We start from the raw sequence: 22,526 nt of genomic DNA on the forward strand, positions 1-22,526 counted from the left end.
CTCCCCTGTTAATTCAATAAATTAGCCATTGTTTTGGTTGTGGCCCGCCATGTAATGGCTTGGAGAAAATCTGGCCCGAGGCCAAACTTAATTGCCGACCCCTGGAGTAGGGAGTGTAGATTGACGTGGGAAAAAAGTAATTTAAAGTAGTTTTACATAAGGCAGCAACATAACAAAATGTGAAAAAAAATGAAGGCATATGAATAATTTCGCAAGACACTGCACATATGATTTAACTTGCCACTGGCTACAAATGTAAAGATATTAAAAATATAATAAATCTATATAAAATGACTTTAAATTAACTTTAAGAAAGCTTTGTAGTAGATAACATTCTTACCTGTACTGATGGTCTACAACCGCTTGCAAGATAACAGAGTGCCATCCTTTTCTATTAAAGTAGTCGGTGTGATTGTCCGATGGTGCAATGATGGGAATGTGGCTTCCATCAATGACCCCTCCGCACTGAGGAAAGCCCCACCATGTTTTGAAGCCGCAGATAACCTCCTGGAGGTGATCCCCGACTGGCAATTTAATGTATTCACATTGCAGTGACACTAGTGCCTTGCAGACTTCGTGCACGATAATGCAAACTGTGCTCTTCCCAAGCCCAAAAAGATGTGCAAGGGTTCGGTAACCTGAGCCCGTAGCAAGCCACCATATTGCAACGGCGACTCTTTTTTCCACAGGAACAGGATGCCGAAGGTGCGTGTCTTGACGAACAAGAAAGGGTCGTAGACGGTTACAAATCACCGTAAATGTATCGGCACGCATCCTGAAGTTTGACCGCCACATCTCCTCATCAAACTGGGGCACTACGCGATTCCACCAGTCATTGCTAGTCGGCCTTATCCACATTTCTCGCTGAATTTCGAAACCGGCGGAGACAGCAGCAGGACATAAAGCAGAGCAAAACAGCCTCCTACGTTTCTGCCTTTGCTTTATTAGACGCAGTAGTCCAGCACCACGGCTACAATTTGTCATGCTGTAAACCAACATTGCTAACCCGTCAATGTTGTTTCGGTTTCGTGTAGGCATTACAACGCACCATCATTGCCATAGAAACCAACGCACATTCCGTAAAACGAAAGAACGCGTATGGACGCACAAATCGGATTTGAACAGTTGCGATATGACTGTGTGGACAGTCAGTTATTCAAATCCGATTCCATCCAGATATGGACAAATCGGATTTGGGCTGACAGTCTGAACGAGGCATAAGGTAAAGCCCCTCAACTGACTGCTGAAGTCCTCTGTGTGTTTTGCCGTGAATGGCATGAGATGTATCTGGTGTCTGTGTAGAAGTAATAGTGACAGCAAATTCACTGTTAAAACAACACAGAACCGTTCAGAGTTTGAATTTTTATTTAAAAATTCATTGAACTTCCTGCAGGGAAACTGAAATACCCAACATAAATTTGGCAGAACATCTGATGGTGACATGTAGTTTGCTGTAATCCATAGATGATCAGCCTATTATCTTTAACTGCTCTTTAATATCAAACTGAAAATTTCTGATAGCAGTGGAAAATGATATTTGCTGTTTCTTTTAACTGGTTATGCTTACCGCCAGCTGCCCATTCCTTCACATCAGAAAGCCACTGTGACACCACTTCATCCGTGCAAAGTAACTCTGTTTTTAATTCAGCTAGCCTTGCAGTTTCCTCCTGGAGTCTCTGACAAGTCTGATAAACAGTGTTATACAATAATCAGAACTTTGTTCGATTAACAACAGCCCGAGTGCACACAACAAAAGGATACACAAAACAATTAATAGGAGACTTACCTTCACATATCTTGTGGAAAGTGACTGATGTAGAGAGATACTTTTTTTGTGGTTCCACCCCATTGCATGCAATGTAAGCATGTCCACCCGTGCTGTTTAAAGCAGATAATGAGGTTATGATGCTTAATCTTAAAAAAAATATGCAAGAATATTGCAAACAATCTGATTACCTGCTTTGGACATATATTTGGTTTTCAGGGCACAACATGAGAGGTAACTGTTTACTTGCTCCACCTCCTCACCGGCAGTTGTCCCTGCTCCTTCCTGGTTTCTACCACTCCACTTAATCTATTAGTAAATGGTGGAAGAAATTCACTTTAATTAAATCGGCACAATTTTCTTCAAACAATCTGTAAAAGAAAAGATTAAGCAAAAAAGCTGCATAGTATAGTTTAATGCTTCACTTTAATTTCACATTATTAATGTGCCTGTAAACATTACAAATGTACATGATGCAATATTATACATACTTCACATTTAGTAGCATGGGCTCGAGCATGCATCACACTGAGGAACGGTTTCATTGTGGTCAGCTCCTGAAGAGCAGGAAGAACACTAGCAGCCTTCTCCAAGTATGGCCAATATTTGCAAGCCACATCCATTGCAAAGAACTGTGCCTTGGCTGGCATGAGCTCCTTCTGAAGATACAGAGGGTAGGCAAATATCTCCCCCTATACATATTAAGGGCTTTCAGAAGGAATCCGTGGCGACACACAGCAACCTCCATCCCCTCTTCATCCAATTTAGAAGCCCTCCTTGATGTCTCCCTCGCTGCTGTCCACTGGGAATCCCCACATGTGCCTTTACCCTGTGTCTATGACACACATAACAAACACAACAATCAAATATAAGCAATGGCGTTATAAAATATATAGCACTTATTCTCTCAAGTTGACTTTGGAGTAGTTGGTAGGCAGATGTAGTTGAAGTGGGAAGGAAATCATTGTCGGACTTATATAGTTTTATTTAAAACTTACATTTCTCACAGCTTTCTGAATGGTGTCAACAAATGTAGACACAGCACTGTCTTCAGCCACAAAGAGCCCTTCAAAAAAGCCAGGGTCATCACAGCTGAGGAAGAAAGAAAAATATGAAATCCATCCATTAAATGTATAAAGTAACTAAATAACTCAATAAAAAGACAGGAACAAAGACTACCTTGTCTCTCGGCGAAAGCGGTACAGCTTTCTATTTCCATCTGCTGAAACGGCCAACATTTCCGGCGTGCAGGCTGGGCAGGTAAAAGGAGCACCACAGCAGAGCTGGTCTTCCTTAAAGGTTGTATCAGCGATTTCTAGCCTAAAACATAAAGTGTCGATTTCAGCTTACCTTTCATCACGATCCGCTCGCTGCCTGCCCCATAAATTGTCTGTGAAAAAACCGCGTCTCTCTGGTCAGCCTAGGGTCCGAGATATGCCAAAAAAAACAATCGGCGCTATCAACACACCACAAATAACCAAACAGTGTTCCAACCAATCAGCGTCAGGGGTTTGGTGTTGTGGACTTTCCTACTGGTGCAGGGATGTGAGGGAGGCGGAGCGAAAGTCCACAACACCAAATCCCTGACGCTGATTGGTTGGAACACTGTTTGTTTTTGTGTGGAAAGGTTGGTAGTGCCGATTGTTTTTTTGGCATATCTCGGACCCTAGGCTGACCAGAGAGACGCGGTTTTTTCACAGACAATTTATGGGGCAGGCAGCGAGCGGATCCTGAAGAAAGGTAAGCTGAAATTGACACTTATGTTTTAGGCTAGAAATCGCTGATACAACCTTTAAATGAAGCATATGAAAACTCTAAGAAACTCCGCTGTAGTGCATCACCGTTGATTTGTCCAGTCTGGAAGATATTTACAACAAAATAGTATATGTGACGATGTCTGCTTATGGAAAGAAATTTTATAATGTGAAAAACCAATTACACTTACTCTTCCTCCAATCTTAGTGCGATGCTCCAGCAGCTTTGCGAAGGCTTGTCTGGAGAATCCCGGAGAGATGACCTTGAGTTCCTGAAAGGAGCTCAGGAGGTCCAGTGTATAAAGTATGGAACTGGTGACAGAGGCTGGCCAATATCCACTCCTAAGAAGGTCCTTTAAGTCAGGAGTCCACTGATGCTGGCACGTTTGACATACATATAGTGGCTGATGTGAGTCAAAACGCCCTTGGAAGAAAAAAAGTAAATTGTAAAAATACATTTTACAACAGTTTGGTAATTCTGCACAGTGTGAATGGTTGAGGGACACTGCACAACTTCCTATAATCCCAGCACACACACCAAACTTCTTAAATAGTAGTATCACCAAAGACAGTCTTACTATTGGGAAATGAGAGGATTTGTGTTACTTACTACTGAATAAAACGTAATGGTAAAGCATAACATTACAGCATTGATGTCATTGAATTTCTGTTTCTGAGTTGTGTGACACTTTATTGCCATTTGCGGACACCATAGGAATGAATAGGATGTTCTGAAAGCTGAATCCAAAAGTCAGTGACTTCTCTTAATTTTTTTTCAGTAGAAACTCTAAAAATAGTTCAATCCGAAACTATTGTTTATTTTAAGACATGTTGAAGATTAGCTGATAGGCTGTCGTTTCAATAAATCATAAGCTATTTCCTCTAAAAAGCCTTTCGTTCAGCATATTGAAGCCCCTCCACCATTGACATCCATTTAAAAAAAATGGCGGCTGGTGTCCTTTCCTGCGCCACAGTGTTAGTTTTAGCCGTTACACTTTTTTGGCTAAAGGTTGCAGGCTTGCCTTCCGGTGGCTTTGGTATCACACATTGTTTACATTTGTCGAATTCACTAAATTCCAAACAGCTGTGTTGATTGGACTTCATGCTGGAAGGACACAAAGGATGTTACTGCTTTGTAACAGCTAACTATTTTGGTTTGTGGAGGACAAAAATAAAAGATGTCTGTCTTTGTTATGGCTAATATGACGATACCATCTGCTATACTATACCATAGGTTTTGACTTGACTACAATTGTAAGCACAATGCCACAGCACACTAGTATGAAAAACATCAAATCAAAACAGAAATCTAAATAGTGAATGGTTTTTACCATTGATGGTAATTAATATTACTGGTTTGCCTGGTAAAATGGTGAAATTGGTGCCTTCACAGGAGCAGTCTGGCACCTTCACAGTCGGCAAAATGGAAGCTGGCAAAAAAAAAAAAAAGATTATTTGTAACTGGCTGCAGACACACATGAGGGCTTTCATGAGAGCATACTGTACCTTGCTCATGGATGCAATATCCATCTTCCCCTTTAATGACATACGAGGTTGGAGGAATGGCTTCAAAAAACCCATGGATGTCACATTCCCTGTTGTGGAGTGGCTGTTTTTTGTGATGCAATACATCACAGTCCCCACAGAACCACTCCTCGGGAAGACACTCTGTGCACCTAGGGAGAAGATCATTTTTTCCCTAATATATTATTTCAGGTGTATAGCAAGCCTACCCTAAAGTTAAATAATTTTGAAAACCAACCTAATAACAGCAGGCTCATGGCAAAGCCAACACAATGGACGACCAACAGCCTCTTTTGCAATAAGGCATTTTAGGTGGTATGGTCTTGCTTCTTTCCAGCGATCTGAGGCTTTCTGCTGCCGAAAAGACCATGAGGATGCAGAGCTTCTTGGAGGCTCAGCAGAAGGATAAGATGCCAAAATATCAGAGAGCCTCTCCATATTTTTTTCTGTAAAGAAAATATCAATAAAAATCAAAAGGGACAATTTAGAGGAGGATCAATTAAAACCCCACTGATCAATATTTAGAATAAACACAATTTCATGATTCAGTATCAAACCAGCCTTAAACTTTACTAAATTGTGTTCTTAATCCATTTACTGCACTGTCAGCATTGTCTAAGCAGTTTTTTTCTTTAATTACACATGGATTTTAGATTCATCACAGTGATTTACCAAATTCCTCTTGAGGATTTACTTTTGCTGAGGGTACAGTAAGTGGAACCTCCACACTGGATGACAAGGAGCACTCAAGAGGAGGGTGTGCGACTGTAAAACAGTACATAGAAGAATAACATGTTAGACTATCACTGCATTCATGTTTTGTTTTGTTTTGAACCCAAAACTAAACAATTTGTGAAATCAGACATATTTTTGTTAAGTTGGTAATGTCTTAATACAACAAGGATGTTGAACATCATCTGACCAAACCCAGAAAACAGGTCTCATCTCTTCCGCTTGTCGGAGAACGTGTTAATAGCCATATTAAATAATGGCAATATCGATGGACTTTTAAGGTAATCTGTTAAATGAACTAATTAATTTTATTGTTGACATTTTATCCAGTTTTTATATATAAATGTTAGTGAAAAGAATAAAAATAAAAAACTTTTATATATCAATCCACATATGTAATGGAAATTGGTTATGGTCATCTTTAGTGTCTACTTTGAAGGCAACTTGAGTAAAACACCTTCATATTTAACAAGGCATATGTAAAACACGTGAACCGGAAGCAACGAGACCTGTTTAGCAGAATATGGTAGTCTGTTTTGCATAACCCCTATATTGCCACTGAAAGGTTTATGCACTTTTTAATTTCTTTTTAGATATTGGAACATTTTGAACTCTAAATAATTCATTACAGTGTTCCAAGTTGATTTGGTCCACCATTTACATAATTCAGATATAACCTGGAGCTGCAGCTTGGCGTCACCCTCCTTGCCTCCCCTCGGCTTGCCACTCCCTAAAAAGTCCTTTTTAGAGGTCTGTGGAGGGTCTCCTCCAGAGCGTGCACGTTTCCTCTCCTCAGCTGATGTCTGTGTATTGGAGTAAAATGTTCTTTTAAGACTGATGTTGTTAAATGTACTGGATCCAAAAGACAGGTGATTAGTGAAAGTAAAACACAACATAGTGTTAGTAAAGTGTTGAACGAGCATGTTAATGAACCTTGCCATAAATTCTCCAAGGCTCTGTAACTTGGGGAGGATGGAGCTCCATTCTTATAAAATAAATTCCCTCACTTACAAATGCCAAAAAGCATTATAGGATGTGAACTACTTCATTTCATCATGCAATATACCTGCATGACATATTCTTTCTTCTACATTCATTACATTTTTATTTACTTTTTCCCCAATTTGCATGTTCAAGTATAAAATGATTGAGGTAAATTAAAAAATCTTACCCTGGCTTCAGCTAGAACACGGTCTAGTTTCAGTTCAAGAGCCATGCGTCTCCCCTCTTGGTAGTGGGGATCCTGTGAGTCAAGTTTATGTTTGGTCGCCATTGCAACACAAACAGATACAGACAGACAGACTAAAGACAGACAGACTGACAAAGATGGAAAAGACAGACAAGTAGTTTAAGACAGAGAGAAAGGAAAGTTTGTGAAGACTGAGAGATAGATAAAGATATAGATTGGAAAGATGGATAGAAATATAGTTAGTGAGACAGATGGACACAGAAGTTGTGACAAATAGACAGATATAGAAAAAGATAACAAGAGAGATAGAGGTTGGCTCTTAAAAGTGCCTTTGGGTTCGCTAAATCAGGTCTATCTAGATTCGGACTGGTGAGGTGACTCATTTGACAGGATCTGGAGGGAGAACAGAAAATGTTAATTATATAGTGTAGAATACTTATGCTAAAATAAGGTTTAAAAAGTGCTCCCCTATAGTGAGAGATTTCTTATAAATGCTTAAGATAAATGAATAAAAATCAAAATTTTCCTATTTTCTGTACACTAACATGCATCTGGGGTTTCCTCATCCAAGATTCAAAGGCAATGTTATGTGTAGTAATGTTAGGCCAATTTATATACTGACATATTCAGATATGTGAAGGGGGAAATATGTCAAATATACTAAGAATAATACCATAACACTTTTTTTCCCGGTTACACTGACAAGACTTTTTATTTATTTATATATATGTATCTATATATTATATACATATATATCTTACTTTTAATTGGCTAAATAGCCTACACTGCTGGACAATAACCAATAATTTGTAGTCTATAATATTTTTTCCCTGTTTTTTTCTTATCTGTATCACAGGATAAGGCAGAAAATATATTTTTTAGTTTCCATACTGTAATTAATGCTATGTCAGCAGCACTGCATTATTTATATACTTCATAACATGATCACATACCATATGTGTCATATATTTGTCTTTCATTCTTTCATTGTCCTTCCATCAGTTACAACCTTTCTGTTTTTATTCAGCATAGCTACAGCTGTAGCCTTTGTCCATATTAGGGTTTTCTGGCACGTCATTCGTAATTACTTCTACTAGTCTTTTTTGTACTTTCTGCGTGAGAGCGCCTCTAGCGTCGAGTATGAATGAAACATACACTGCTTGAGCGTGTTTAGCGCTCCTTAATGTTGACATTTGCTAATTTTGGATACGATTAAAACATAAGGTCACGATGATTGAGAAAAAATCGCCCATATCCCAGACAATAACGCAATGCTCCACCAGGCTGACATAACTTAAAACTAGAGTTAGCTTATATTGAAGTTAGCTAGCCCCGTTTAGCAAGCCTAATTTCACAAGTTTTTTCGCTGATAATGAGGAAACCTTTGGTCGGGCTTTAATTGTTGTCCTAACATGTAAACCACGCGAGCCTAATGGCAAAGAAAGGGATCCATTTTTAAAATTTAAACAAAACGTGATCATTAATTATTAGCCTAGTAACCTACCTGGACAGTGGTTTGCGCGCAATGAGAAGAATTCACCCAATTGCAAAGCAGACTGGCTCTGTCTCCATAGCAACGGAGGCTGAGGCTCATGGGTATTGCTCTTTTCTTTTCTTTTCTTTTCTTCTATTTTTCTATTTATTATTTAAAATATGTGTAAATATGTACACATGGCTTGAACTGACACAGAGCAATAAACAAATAAACAAACAAGTAAGTAAATAAATAAAAAAACATAAAATTGTAAGCTTCACAAAATAATCAGGAGCACAGCAAAATCATATTATTTTCATTAGTACAGCTGTTTTACCAGCTGTCTTATTAAGCGATGAGCAAAGACAATTATAACATAGTTTGAGATTAATAAAAATGACATTAAAAATAAGTGTGATATTGTTTATTAGAATTACGACAGGTAGTTTTAGCTGGCATATTCACCATAGTAAACGGTCGGTAAGGCTCATATGTAGCTACTGTACTATTTACTGCTATATTTGACACAAATCTATGGAAAACGGCATTTCTCAGAAAAGAAACGATAGCCGTAGCACAACTCTGCAGTCTCCTTATTTACCAGGGGAATGTATATACTATATTTTTTGACTGTAAGCACTGACAAAAATAAGTAAATAAATAACAAATTAGAAAAAAAAATACAGCGTCTGTGGTCCCCAGTGGCACAACTAAAAACGTAAGATTTCCCATTGAGAAGATGGAAATTCGTGCTGAGTGACACGAAATATATTTCCCATTGAAATACATTAGATCGAAATTCATGCTGAGTGACACGAAATATATTTCCCATTGAAATACATTAGATCGAAATTCATGCTGAGTGACACGAAATATATTTCCCATTGAAATACATTAGATCGAAATTCATGCTGAGTGACACGAAATATATTTCCCATTGAAATACATTAGATCGAAATTCATGCTGAGTGACACGAAATATATTTCCCATTGAAATACATTAGATCGAAATTCATGCTGAGTGACACGAAAGATATTTCCCATTGAAATACATTAGATCGAAATTCGTGCTGTTTGACACAAAAGATATTTCCCAGTGAAATACATTAGATCGATATTCGTGCTCAGTTACACGAAAAGATATTTCCCATTGAAATACATTAGATCGAAATTCATGCTCAGTGACACGAAAGATATTTCCCATTGAAATACATTAGATCGAAATTCGTGCTGAGTGACACGAAAGATATTTCCCATTGAAATACATTAGATGGAAATTCGTGCTCAGTGACACGAAAGATATTTCCCATTGAAATACATTAGATGGAAATTCGTGCTCAGTGACACGAAAGATATTTCCCATTGAAATACATTAGATGGAAATTCGTGCTCAGTGACACGAAAGATATTTCCCATTGAAATACATTAGATGGAAATTCGTGCTCAGTGACACGAAAGATATTTCCCATTGAAATACATTAGATGGAAATTCGTGCTCAGTGACACGAAAAGATATTTCCCATTGAAATACATTAGATGGAAATTCGTGCTCAGTGACACGAAAAGATATTTCCCATTGAAATACATTAGATCGAAATACGTGCTGAGTGACACGAAAGATATTTCCCATTGAAATACATTAGATCGAAATTCGTGCTGAGTGACACGAAAAAAGAGGGAAATTCGTGTCCATGAACACGAATCAATAGATTAAATTTCGTGACTATACCACGAACTGCCGTGAGACTGGGTTGGAGTTTGCCTTTTATGTTAAGTCTTTTATGTGAACCTTGTAAATACACCAAATCTATTTAAACCAATCTTCTTTTATGTCTCATTCTTTTAACCACTAGTCATCTCTCACAGTTAAATCTGACCCCATTTTAGTCTTGTAACTCGGCTGATAAGGCCGATTGTTACACTTCGATGGGAGACCGCCAGGGAGTACCAGGTGCTGTAAGCTTTTGCCTTTTCTTCACTATTTATATAATATGCTGGCTTTTACGGAGGCTGATCTTTAAATAGCCCACTTTTTGAAACAGCCCTCGCTTATGGCCATACCGTGCTGAGAGCGCCCGATCTCGTCTGATCTCGGAAGCTAAGCAGTGTCGGGCCTGGTTAGTACTTGGATGGGAGACCGCCTGGGAATACCAGGTGCTGTAAGCTTTTGCCTTTTCTTCACTATTTATATAATATGCTGGCTTTTACGGAGGCTGATCTTTAAATAGCCCACTTTTTGGAGCAACCCTCGCTTACGGCCATACCGTGCTGAGAGCGCCCGATCTCGTCTGATCTCTGAAGCTAAGCCGCGTCGGGCCTGGTTAGTACTTGGATGGGAGACCGCCTGGGAATACCAGGTGCTGTAAGCTTTTGCCTTTTCTTCACTATTTATATAATATGCTGGCTTTTAGAAAGTCGTGTTTTACCGCTCTATTTATTACAATCATTTAAATGTATTATAGAGTTTTAAGTGTTTTACATGTTTTTTAGGCCATTTTATTACTCTTAACATTTTAAGTGTATCTGTCTTTCATAAATGGATGGTTGGCCTGTCATGTGACTAGACACATGACAGGAAGCAGGAAGTAGAACTGCATAAGAGAGCAGCATGACAAACAACGGACAGTCACCAAACTGTTGGATTGAGGAGTTGCTAATCTTAGACCTCACCTTTCCATTCACCACCTGCAAACTTTGGATTAAACTTTCTGTGGATTGTACATGCACTGGTGGACACTCACGTTGGACTTATCAACACACTGGGATTCTTGGACTGTTTTAGGGTATGGACAAATGAACTGTATTCTTTTAACAGAGTTTACCTAGTTTTATCGTGTTGTTTTAAAGTCTTTTATGTGAACCTTGTAAATACACCAAATCTATTTAAACCAATCTTCTTTTATGTCTCATTCTTTTAACCACTAGTCATCTCTCACAGTTAAATCTGACCCCATTTTAGTCTTGTAACTCGGCTGATAAGGCCGATTGTTACACTTGGATGGGAGACCGCTAGGGAGTACCAGGTGCTGTAAGCTTTTGCCTTTTCTTCACTATTTATATAATAGGCTGGCTTTTACGGAGGCTGATCTTTAAATAGCCCACTTTTTGAAGCAGCCCTCGCTTATGGCCATACCGCGCTGAGAGCGCCCGATCTCGTCTGATCTCGTCTGATCTCGGAAGCTAAGCAGCGTTGGCCCTGGTTAGTACTTGGATGGGAGACCGCCTTGGAATACCAGGTGCTGTAAGCTTTTGCCTTTTCTTCACTATTTATATAATATGCTGGCTTTTACGGAGGCTGATCTTTAAATAGCCCACTTTTTGGAGCAACCCTCGCTTACGGCCATACCGCGCTGAGAGTGCCCGATCTCGTCTGATCTCGGAAGCTAAGCCGTGTCGGGCCTGGTTAGTACTTGGATGGGAGACCGCCTGGGAATACCAGGTGCTGTAAGCTTTTGCCTTTTCTTCACTATTTATATAATATGCTGGCTTTTAGAAAGTCGTGTTTTACCGCTCTATTTATTACAATCATTTAAATGTATTATAGAGTTTTAAGTGTTTTACATGTTTTTAGGCCATTTTATTACTCTTAACATTTTAAGTGTATGTGTCTTTCATAAATGGATGGTTGGCCTGTCATGTGACTAGACACATGACAGGAAGCAGGAAGTAGAACTGCATAAGAGAGCAGCATGACAAACAACAGACAGTCACCAAACTGTTGGATTGAGGAGTTGCTAATCTTAGAGCTCACCTTTCCATTCACCACATGCAAACTTTGGATTAAACTTTCTGTGGATTGTTCATGCACTGGTGGACACTCACATTGGACTTATCAACACACTGGGATTCTTGGACTGTTTTAGGGTATGGACAAATGAACTGTATTCTTTTAACAGAGTGTTAGTGAAAAATTCATAAGGGGTGATTTTTATGCTTATGTGTTAAACATTTTGGAATGTAGGGGAGGGTAACTGAGAAAACTCCATGATCAGATTCCTCTGAGAAAGGGCCTCAGCGGCTTCTGGGGGGCACCGGAGAGAGATGGGGCCTTATGGCACCAGAGGATGACCCTAAGGGTCATGGGAGGCCTAGGAGATAGGCTTAGGATGTCCAGGAGAGGAGATGTATGGAGATGTGTTTTTACTTGTGTATCTTATGTGAAAAAGACCAGCTGCCTTTGCGTGTAACCTTGGGTGTGCAAAGAGGTATAAAGCGGAGGAAATCCCTCCCTCCTTTGTCACACTCTGCAGCAAACCTGTGTTTCTGTATGACTGTTGATCTTCTTTGCAAAGAATAAACCTTTATTAACTATTGCTTAAGTTTTGTCTTTATTACCGAGGTCTCAAGGGAAATTTCCACAACAAACTTGGCGTCAGAGCGTGGGATTCCATGGCTGTGTCTTCTGACCTGACAGCGGAACGGTGACCGTAATCCTGAACAATAGATGTTCAGCCCTAACCCCGACTAGGATTAAGGGAGACAGGGGCCGATCCGCCGAAGGCCGGAGGAGGCACCACTGGAATCATCAAACGAACCAAAATCAAGCCTCCAAAACTGGTAAGAGACAGACTTAATTCTTTTCTTTTTTGGGGAAAAAGTAAATAGAAAGTAAATTTGGTAAAAGGGGACGAACCATACTGACAATTGACAAAATCTACGCGCGAGGAGACGTACCCTGGGGGTACTGATCACAACCACGCAGTGATAGGCTGCGGGGGTAGATTGGAAGTGGAAAGCTTCGACCTCTCCAATCTTGGGTGAAAGATTGGTCCTGTTGGAGACGTCTGACAGGGAATAGGGCGCGCCCGGCTAGGGAAAAAAGGTACACTTTGGAAAAAGTGGTCAAGCGTCAGTATGGGGAAATCTCAGAGCAAATTTGGGAAATATGACACGCCGACATTTAGGGAAATGAGAAAGTCGGTGGGTGAAAAGTGTATTTTGGACATAGAAAAACTGATCAAATATCATGAGTTTCCTAGGGAGGGAACCTTGAGTGTTGTGAAGCTGAAAGCAGCGAAAGAGTCAGTAAGGGAGGGCAGTGAGGTGCCAAAGAAATGTTGTAAGAGGCATGTGTGTAAGGAATGTGAGGGGACGGTGAATTGTTGGCTTGGCGAGGCGGAGAGAAGAGAAAGAAGGGCTTTACAAAAAGCAATGACAGGGAGGGAAACGAAGATCGAGAAAAAAACAGAAAATAGTAGAGGATAATGAGAAAAAGATTGATAGAATGTTGAAGGAATTAAAAGTGAGTGAAGAGGAAATTAGGGAATTAAAAGAGGGAAAAACATTTGCATTAATCACAAATACTAATATGTCTGATGTTTCTGTCTTTAAACATGTTCCACCGCCGTACAATGTCCATCACTACCCTGTGGCCGAGCTGCGCGCTTTGAAAGTTGATCCCGACCTCGACTGCTCCCCTCCGAAACACCCTACAGCACCGCAAGAAGCAGCAGCAGCATGTGGAGCTGAGCCAGACGCACTGCCCGAAGAGACTCTAGGGGGTGACAAGCTGAGCACCGAACTGTTAAGGTTTTGTGAAGAATTCAGCCCGACGATGGCAGAGCTAAGGAGACTTTTGCTGTCAAAGCTGGGGCCGACGAACTGGTACAAGATCAGGGGCAGAGTGCCAGAGGACGATTGCAGAAGGAAGAGCAGCGACTGGGATGATCCTGCAAATTATGCATACCGGAGAGCTGTGGACAGGGTCGTTGACACGATCAAAGACACGTTTCCGATGCGAATCGACATGTCCAGAGTCAGCCGATGCCAGCAGGAGAAAGATGAAAGGGTCGATGAGTACTACTGCAGCCTGCACGAGGCATTCAACCAATTCTCAGGGCTGACTGAACCGGCTGACAGAGGTCAGGAGCCGGGGAGATGGGAGAGTCATTTGAGAAATGCCTTCCTGGACGGACTGAGACCGGACATTGCAGAAAAGGTAAAAATTTCCTGCATTGAGTTCAGAGAAGTAAGATTAGCCACAGTTTTGATTCACGCGCGACACGCTGATAAGCTGCAGAGAGAGAAGCGTGAGAAGAAACAGGCCAGAATGGACAGAGATCTACAGCTGAGTTTGGCTAAGATAGCCACGGGTGTGCGAAGAAAGAACCGCAAAGGCTGGGCCAGAGGGAAAAAGGAGAGGGGCCCAGCGAAACCTCAGCGCAAGTGGAGCTGCTGGATATGTGAGACCAACGACCATGACTTCAGAGGCTGCTCTAAATGCCGTGCATGCAAACAGGATGGACATTGGGCTGAGAATTGCCCCAAAGCGACGAAGCAAGAGGAAAAATGGATCGGACTGATGCCAGGAGGGGAACGGGGAGCAGGAGGGGGAGGAGGAGACGAGCGAGCGGCCACAAGAAAAGGGAAGTGAACATAAATCAATTACACACGCATACACATACACTGATGTACTGACTGCTCTTTGCAATGAAGAAAAAGCTTGCTTTCCTGTGTCTGAAATGAATGATGATGCTGTTGAAAAACAGTATGCTATGTATAAGTCTGAGGCGTTTAAAGTAATGCCAAAATATTCACTGATAGTTCAGGGAAAATGAATAGATTTTTTAGCTGATTCAGGGGCTACAAGATCAACCGTGCGGCTATGTGACCTACCATGTGTACCAGAGCTAACAGATCATGTTTCTGGGTCTCTCTGTGCGTCAGGACGTACAATGTTTGAGAGATTTACAGAACCATTAATTTGTGAAACAGAAACAGGAAGAGTGCTAAAACATGCATTCTTGTTTTCAAAAACTTGTCCCGTACCCATCTTAGGACGAGATCTGATGTGCAAACTGAATTTGAGTCTCATTGCTGACCTCACGGGTGTCAGAATCGAAAAAGGAGAGAGGAGTTGAGCAATGGAGCTGTTTGCACGAAGAGTCTCAATGGGTTTACGAATGGCACGTCATAAATCATGATTGGGCTACAATGATGTGCGGAAAAGCTAGGGAATGTGTAACATGCTCTGAGGCAGAAATAATGGCACCTGATGATTTGCATTGTACGTCACATGTCGTAGTGGAAAGGGATGAAAACTATGAAAAAGATTGGTTTGAGCAGACTTGTGCAGAGGCTCTGAGTTTTGACAAAATGTTTTGGTGAAAGGATGTGCGTTGGCAGCATGCCTTACAGAGGTACAGTCTAAACAGTATCACATGACAGAGCAGACAGTTCCACACTTGTCGTTAGCGAAGGCTGAAGGTCAGGCTTGGGCAGAGGTTGGTTTGTTTATCGATAGTTTAGACTGGAGAGAAATAGACTCAGGATTGAAGCATAGTGAGACTTTGAAAGCATTTATGATGACAATTGAATGCAAAATTGAGGTTGAAAGAATTGTAAGACCAATTCTAAATGACAAAACTGACTGGGAGAATCAGTGCATGGTAAATGTTGAGCCCTCAGAAATTCATTCAGCACTGGCAGAAGTACCATCACATGTATGGGCCAAACACAAATACGATGTGGGGTTAATTAAAGGATGTGAACCACTTGTAATCACTCCAAAATATGATTACAGGCCGTGTCAACATCAATATCCACTAAAAAAAAGAGGCAATTGAGGGAATAAGGCCAGTGTTTGAATCATTACTGAAGGAGGGTGTGATAATTCCATGTGATGATTCGCCAGTTAGAACGAAAGATAAGAGACAAAGGTCAACTGGCTGAGTGGACATTTGTGCAGTATTTGTGGGCAGTGAGTGCAGCGACAATAAAGAGAGCTCCTTCAGTGCCTAATCCTTATACGATTCTTTCTCAGATACCGGCTGATGCAAACTTCTTTTCAGTGATTGATTTGGCTAATGCATTTTTCAGTGTGCCAGTGGCAAAAGAGAGCCAATACTGGTTTGCATTTGAATTTAATGGTAAAGGCTATTGCTTTCAACGCTCAAGGGTTTGCCCGAATTGCCAACAAAATATAACGAAGCGCTGAAAAGAGGTTTGGAACCACTTAAATTATCAGAGGGTACTGTTTTATTGCAGTATATTGATGATATTTTTGTGTTCTCTAGACGAAGCTACCTGCGTAGCAGACTCTGTGACCCTCCTGAAACATTTGGCTGAGGAGGGCCACAAAATCAGCCTGTCAAAATTGCAATTTGCAAAACAACAGGTAACATTTTTGGGACATGTCATAACACCAAATTGTAAATCTCTGTCTGACAAGCGTGTTGAAGGTATAAAGAATGTACCAAAACCGATCACAAAAAAAACAAATGTTGTCATTTTTGGGAATGTTTTCGTATTGCAGAACATTCATCCCCAATTATGCAATTCTGGAACAACCCCTAAGAAGCCTAACAGTAGGAAAGGGGCTAAAATCCACTGACAAAATTGAGTGGACGAAGCTTTTGTCAACGTGAAAATTCAGCTAGCTCAAGCGCCTGCTTTGGGCCTTCCAAATGGTGATCGGCCGTTTGTGCAGATGGTAGATGAGAAAAATGGGTTTATGACTTCTGTGTTGTTGCAACATCATGGGGACAGACTGAGGCCTGTGGCTTATTTTTCTAGCAAATTGGATCCAGTCGCTGCAGGTCTGCCACTGTGTTTGAGAGCAGTGGCGGCTGCAGAGTAGGCTGTGATGGCTTCAAGAGAGTTTGTGGGTTATTCTGACCTAACTTTGTTAGCGCCACACTCAGTCACCATGATTTTGCAAGAACAAAACACATCGCGATTGTCAACAGCCAGAAGGCTGCGGTACCATACAATCTTACTTGAGATGCCGAATATCACGATTAAGCGTTGTACGACCCTGAATGCTGCTACCCTCCTCCCAACAGAAGGAGACGGAGAGGAGCATCATTGTTGTTTGTCGGCATTGGAACAGGTCTGTACGCCGCGTCCCGACCTTTCTGATATGCCACTCGAAAACTGCGAAAATGTCCTCTTTGTGGATGGATCTGCGACGAAAGATCCACAGACAGGTCAAAACAAAGTAGGCTGTGCAATAACAACCGAATTTGAGATTGTAGCCTCGGGTAAATTGCCATCAAATTATTCAGCGCAAGTGGCTGAGCTCGTTGCGTTAACAGAAGCTTGCAAATTGATGAAAGATCAATGCGTAACACTTTACACTGATTCACGATATGCGTTCGGTGTGACACATGATTTTGGGGCACTCTGGAAACACAGAAATTTTTTGAAATCGGACGGACGACCAATTTTGAATGCCCATTTAGTGATAGAACTGCTAGAAGCTATTCTGCTTCCAAAACAGGTTGCCGTCTGCAAAGGCAAGGCCCATCTTAACCAAAAAGACTCTGTTTCTCTAGGGAATGCGAGGGCGGATGCAGCTGCAAGGACAGCGGCCTCACACCAGACAGATAAACAGGAGTGCACCCTCTTATCTGAAACTCTCTCCAAAACTAATGAAAACAGTTTTTCATCTTTACAGGGCATGCAGACTTTTGCGACAGCGAAGGCAAAGGAGCTCTGGAGGCGGGGCGCCTGTAAAATGACTGAGGGGATTTGGAGGGGTGTGGATGGCAGACCTTGTTTACCCGAACACTTCTTTTTACATTATTGTCGTTTGACACATGGGTTAGACCATGTGTCAAAAGGGGGAATGGTGACACAAATGAAAGAATTGTGGTTTATAAAGAGGTTAACAACTGAAATTTGTGGAATTTTTTTTTTTGGAATTTGCAACACACATAACGTGGCAAAAGAGCAGTAGCAGTAGAAGAGGCTCAGACAATGCCACACATTTTGTTAATGAGGCAATAAAACAAAATGGGCAAAATTTGTGAGGAAACTGGACTTACATGGATTTAGTTGCTTTGCAATTGTTCTCATGTACATGAGAATGAGAAAGCGGGTAAGATCAAATTTGAGCCCGTATGAAATTTTGTTCGGCAGACCACCATACGTGGGCCTAGAGGGGGGGAAACAACAGCTGCCATCAACAGGATCGTGTGAGCATGACATGTTAGGTTATTGCAAAGAAATGTCTTCTCTGTTGTCTAATATTTGTGTACAGGTGAAAGCTGCCCAAGGAAAGGTTGCTGAAAGTTCCTTGCACAACATCAAACCCGGTGATTTCGTGGGATTTCATGGGGGATGAGATCTGAGGAATGAGTAAAAGGTGGCTGGGCCCATTCAATGTGTTCCTAACTACACACACAGCTGTGAAGGTAGCTGACGTGAGAGCCACGTGGATTCATGTTAGCCACTGTAAAAGGTCCCATCTACATCCTGGGAGGAGGAGCGGATGGAGTAAAGAGATTTGAGGCAGACTACAGCGACAACATTACCAATATTGTGGCGCACATGAGAAGGGCCGTAAAAGAGCCCGAAAAAGCTGATTCCATACAAGCAGAATGGTGGACCAGCCTCGGGGGAGGTTGGGCCTATTGGCTGTGTACAACTGTGTTGCCAATGATTGGGGCGCGTCTTTTACATCTGATGTGTCTACCATGTATTTTGCAGTTGGTTTCCAGCTCAGTACAGAGACTGGTGACATCTAGCGTCTCACCAAAGATGGTGAAGTTCAGTGTGGATGATGAAAATGTGGTGATTGAAAATGTGGTGATGGGTTTTGATTTGGAGAAACCAATCAGTGACAGTGATGATAGTAGTAGTGGAACTTACAGTGAAATGAATTAAGACAGGATGAAACGACGAAGGTTTTAAGCAGGTCATTTGTCCGTGTTACGAGACAATGCAACAAGACGAAGGGATTGACTGTCTTTATGTCTGTGACTGTAATGTGTGGCTTGCTTTCGAAAGGGGGAAGAAAACCCCAAACAAAAAGCCTTTGCATATTTTAAGTTTTTTTCAAACTTAAGAGAATGATCATTTATATGAAAATCAGAGATGAAGAATATAAATATAATGTGACACCTTGAGTTTGCTATATTTTCATTATGAGTTTTTAAAATGTATTACATGTATTAGAAAGATGTAACCGTAGAAAACATATAACCAGTAGTGATAAAGTTTGAGTTTCATATGAATAACATTTCCATTTTGGGATCTGAGAGGTGACTGAGGGTCTGACCCATGTCAGGAATGCAATAACAGTGTTTATTCGTTTAGCCCTGCTTCCAGAGAACAAATGTGAAGTTGTGAAAATATGTTTAATAATTAGTAGTTTAAGAGTGTTTAACGTGTTAAAGGGGTGATTTTTATGCTTATGTGTTAAACATTTTGGAATGTAGGGGAGGGTAACTGAGAAAACTCCATGATCAGATTCCTCTGAGAAAGGGCCTCAGCGGCTTCTGGGGGGCACCGGAGAGAGATGGGGCCTTATGGCACCAGAGGATGACCCTAAGGGTCATGGGAGGCCTAGGAGATAGGCTTAGGATGTCCAGGAGAGGAGATGTATGGAGATGTGTTTTTACTTGTATCTTATGTGAAAAAGACCAGCTGCCTTTGCGTGTAACCTTGGGTGTGCAAAGAGGTATAAAGCGGAGGAAATCCCTCCCTCCTTTGTCACACTCTGCAGCAAACCTGTGTTTCTGTATGACTGTTGATCTTCTTTGCAAAGAATAAACCTTTATTAACTATTACTTAAGTTTTGTCTTTATTACCGAGGTCTCAAGGGAAATTTCCACAACAAGAGTTTACCTAGTTTTATCGTGTTGTTTTAAAGTCTTTTATGTGAACCTTGTAGATACACCAAATCTATTTAAACCAATCTTCTTTTATGTCTCATTCTTTTAACCACTAGTCATCTCTCACAGTTAAATCTGACCCCATTTTAGTCTTGTAACTCGGCTGATAAGGTCGATTGTTACACTTGGATGGGAGGCCGCCAGGGAGTACCAGGTGCTGTAAGCTTTTGCCTTTTCTTCACTATTTATATAATAGGCTGGCTTTTACGGAGGCTGATCTTTAAATAGCCCACTTTTTGGAGCAGACCTCGCTTATGGCCATACCGCGCTGAGAGCGCCCGATCTCGTCTGATCTCGGAAGCTAAGCAGCGTCGGGCCTGGTTAGTACTTGGATGGGAGACTGCCTCGGAATACCAGGTGCTGTAAGCTTTTGCCTTTTCTTCACTATTTATATAATATGCTGGCTTTTACGGAGGCTGATCTTTAAATAGCCCACTTTTTGGAGCAACCCTCGCTTACGGCCATACCGCGCTGAGAGCGCCTGATCTCGGAAGCTAAGCCGTGTCGGGCCTTGTTAGTACTTGGATGGTAGACCGCCTGGGAATACCAGGTGCTGTAAGCTTTTGCCTTTTCTTCACTATTTATATAATATGCTGGCTTTTAGAAAGTCGTGTTTTACCACTCTATTTATTACAATCATTTAAATGTATTATAGAGTTTTAAGTGTTTTACATGTTTTTTAGGCCATTTTATTACTCTTAACATTTTAAGTGTATGTGTCTTTCATAAATGGATGGTTGGCCTGTCATGTGACTAGACACATGACAGGAAGCAGGAAGTAGAACTGCATAAGAGAGCAGCATGACAAACAACGGACAGTCACCAAACTGTTGGATTGAGGAGTTGCTATTCTTAGAGCTCACCTTTCCATTCACCACCTGCAAACTTTGGATTAAATTTTCTGTGGATTGTACATGCACTGGTGGACACTCACGTTGGACTTATCAACACACTGGGATTCTTGGACTGTTTTAGGGTATGGACAAATGAACTGTATTCTTTTAACAGAGTTTACCTAGTTTTATCGTGTTGTTTTAAAGTCTTTATGTGAACCTTGTAAATACACCAAATCTATTTAAACCAATCTTCTTTTATGTCTCATTCTTTTAACCACTAGTCATCTCTCACAGTTAAATCTGACCCCATTTTAGTCTTGTAACTCGGCTGATAAGGCCGATTGTTACACTTGGATGGGAGACCGCCTGGGAATACCAGGTGCTGTAAGCTTTTGCCTTTTCTTCACTATTTATATAATATGCTGGCTTTTACGGAAGCTGATCTTTAAATAGCCCACTCTTTGGAGCATCCCTCGCTTACGGCCATACCGCGTTGAGAGCGCCCGATCTCGTCTGATCTCGGAAGCTAAGCAGCGCCGGGCCTGGTTAGTACTTGGATGGCAGACCGCCTGGGAATACCAGGTGCTGTAAGCTTTTGCCTTTTCTTCACTATTTATATAATATGCTGGCTTTTAGAAAGACGTGTTTTACCGCTCTATTTATTACAATCATTTAAATGTATTATAGACTTTTAAGTGTTTTACGTTTTTTAGGCCATTTTATTACTCTTAGCATTTTAAGTGTGTGTGTGTGTGTGTGTCATTAATAAATGGATGGTTGGCCTGTCATGTGCCTAGACACATGACAGGAAGTAGGAAGTAAAACTGTACAAGAGAGCAGCATGACAAACAAAAGAAAATTCACCAAACTGTTGGATTGAGGAGTTGCTCATTTTAGAGCTCACCTTTCCATTCACCACCTGCAAACTTTGGATTACACTTTTTGTGGATTGTACATACACTGGTGGACACTCACATTGGACTTATCAACACACTGGGATTCTTGGACTGTTTTTAGGGTATGGACAAATGAACTGTATTCTTTTAACAGAGTTTACCTAGTTTTATCGTGTTGTTTTAAAGTCTTTTATGTGAACTTTGTAAATACACCAAATCTATTTAAACCAATCTTCTTTTATGTCTCATTCTTTTAACCACTAGTCATCTCTCACAGTTAAATCTGACCCCATTTTAGTCTTGTAACTCGGCTGATAAGGCCGATTGTTACACTTGGATGGGAGACCGCCTGGGAATACCAGGTGCTGTAAGCTTTTGCCTTTTCTTCACTATTTATGTAATATGCTGGCTTTTACGGAGGGTGATCTTTAAATAGCCCACTTTTTGTAGCAGCCCTCACTTATGGCCATACCGCCACCTGAGGCGCTAGAGAGCAACAGGAAGTGGTTGGCAGCAGTTTGGAGAGAAAGGCTCTCCCTCATTCTGTGTTTATTTTCTTTTTGTTTGTTTAAGTTTTAGTGTTTTTTTGTATAGTTTTTCATTTATTTTTTTGTAGTTTATTCCTCCCAGCAGCGATCGCTGTTTGGGGGGGATTTTTGGGCGTGAGTTTTCTTTTTACGGACGGATAAAACGGCAAAGGAACTGGATATGGCGGACGAAACAAGGCAAGGAAACGAC

The 22,526-nt window shown here is 41.0% G+C and overlaps 1 protein-coding gene, 5 non-coding genes and 2 pseudogenes across 6 annotated transcripts in view; all 8 read left to right on the plus strand.

Moving 5' to 3' along the window:
• The window catches only part of LOC141323667 (uncharacterized), an 81,077-nt gene that overhangs the window by 15,224 nt on the left and 43,327 nt on the right, over positions 1–22,526 (plus strand). The gene's annotated exons all lie outside the window — the stretch shown is intronic.
• On the plus strand, positions 10,486–10,604 carry LOC141316382 (5S ribosomal RNA). The gene has a single exon (XR_012351352.1). It is a non-coding gene; the product is annotated as a 5S ribosomal RNA (ribosomal RNA).
• Positions 10,689–10,807, plus strand: LOC141319008 (5S ribosomal RNA). The gene has a single exon (XR_012353289.1). It is a non-coding gene; the product is annotated as a 5S ribosomal RNA (ribosomal RNA).
• On the plus strand, positions 11,558–11,686 carry LOC141345937 (5S ribosomal RNA; annotated as a pseudogene).
• Positions 11,771–11,889, plus strand: LOC141318343 (5S ribosomal RNA). The gene has a single exon (XR_012352664.1). It is a non-coding gene; the product is annotated as a 5S ribosomal RNA (ribosomal RNA).
• Positions 20,307–20,425, plus strand: LOC141318340 (5S ribosomal RNA). The gene has a single exon (XR_012352661.1). It is a non-coding gene; the product is annotated as a 5S ribosomal RNA (ribosomal RNA).
• On the plus strand, positions 20,510–20,618 carry LOC141346592 (5S ribosomal RNA; annotated as a pseudogene).
• Positions 21,368–21,486, plus strand: LOC141317638 (5S ribosomal RNA). The gene has a single exon (XR_012352004.1). It is a non-coding gene; the product is annotated as a 5S ribosomal RNA (ribosomal RNA).

Source organism: Garra rufa, chromosome 1 (assembly GCF_049309525.1).
Source record: "Garra rufa chromosome 1, GarRuf1.0, whole genome shotgun sequence".
Lineage (NCBI taxonomy): Eukaryota > Metazoa > Chordata > Actinopteri > Cypriniformes > Cyprinidae > Garra > Garra rufa.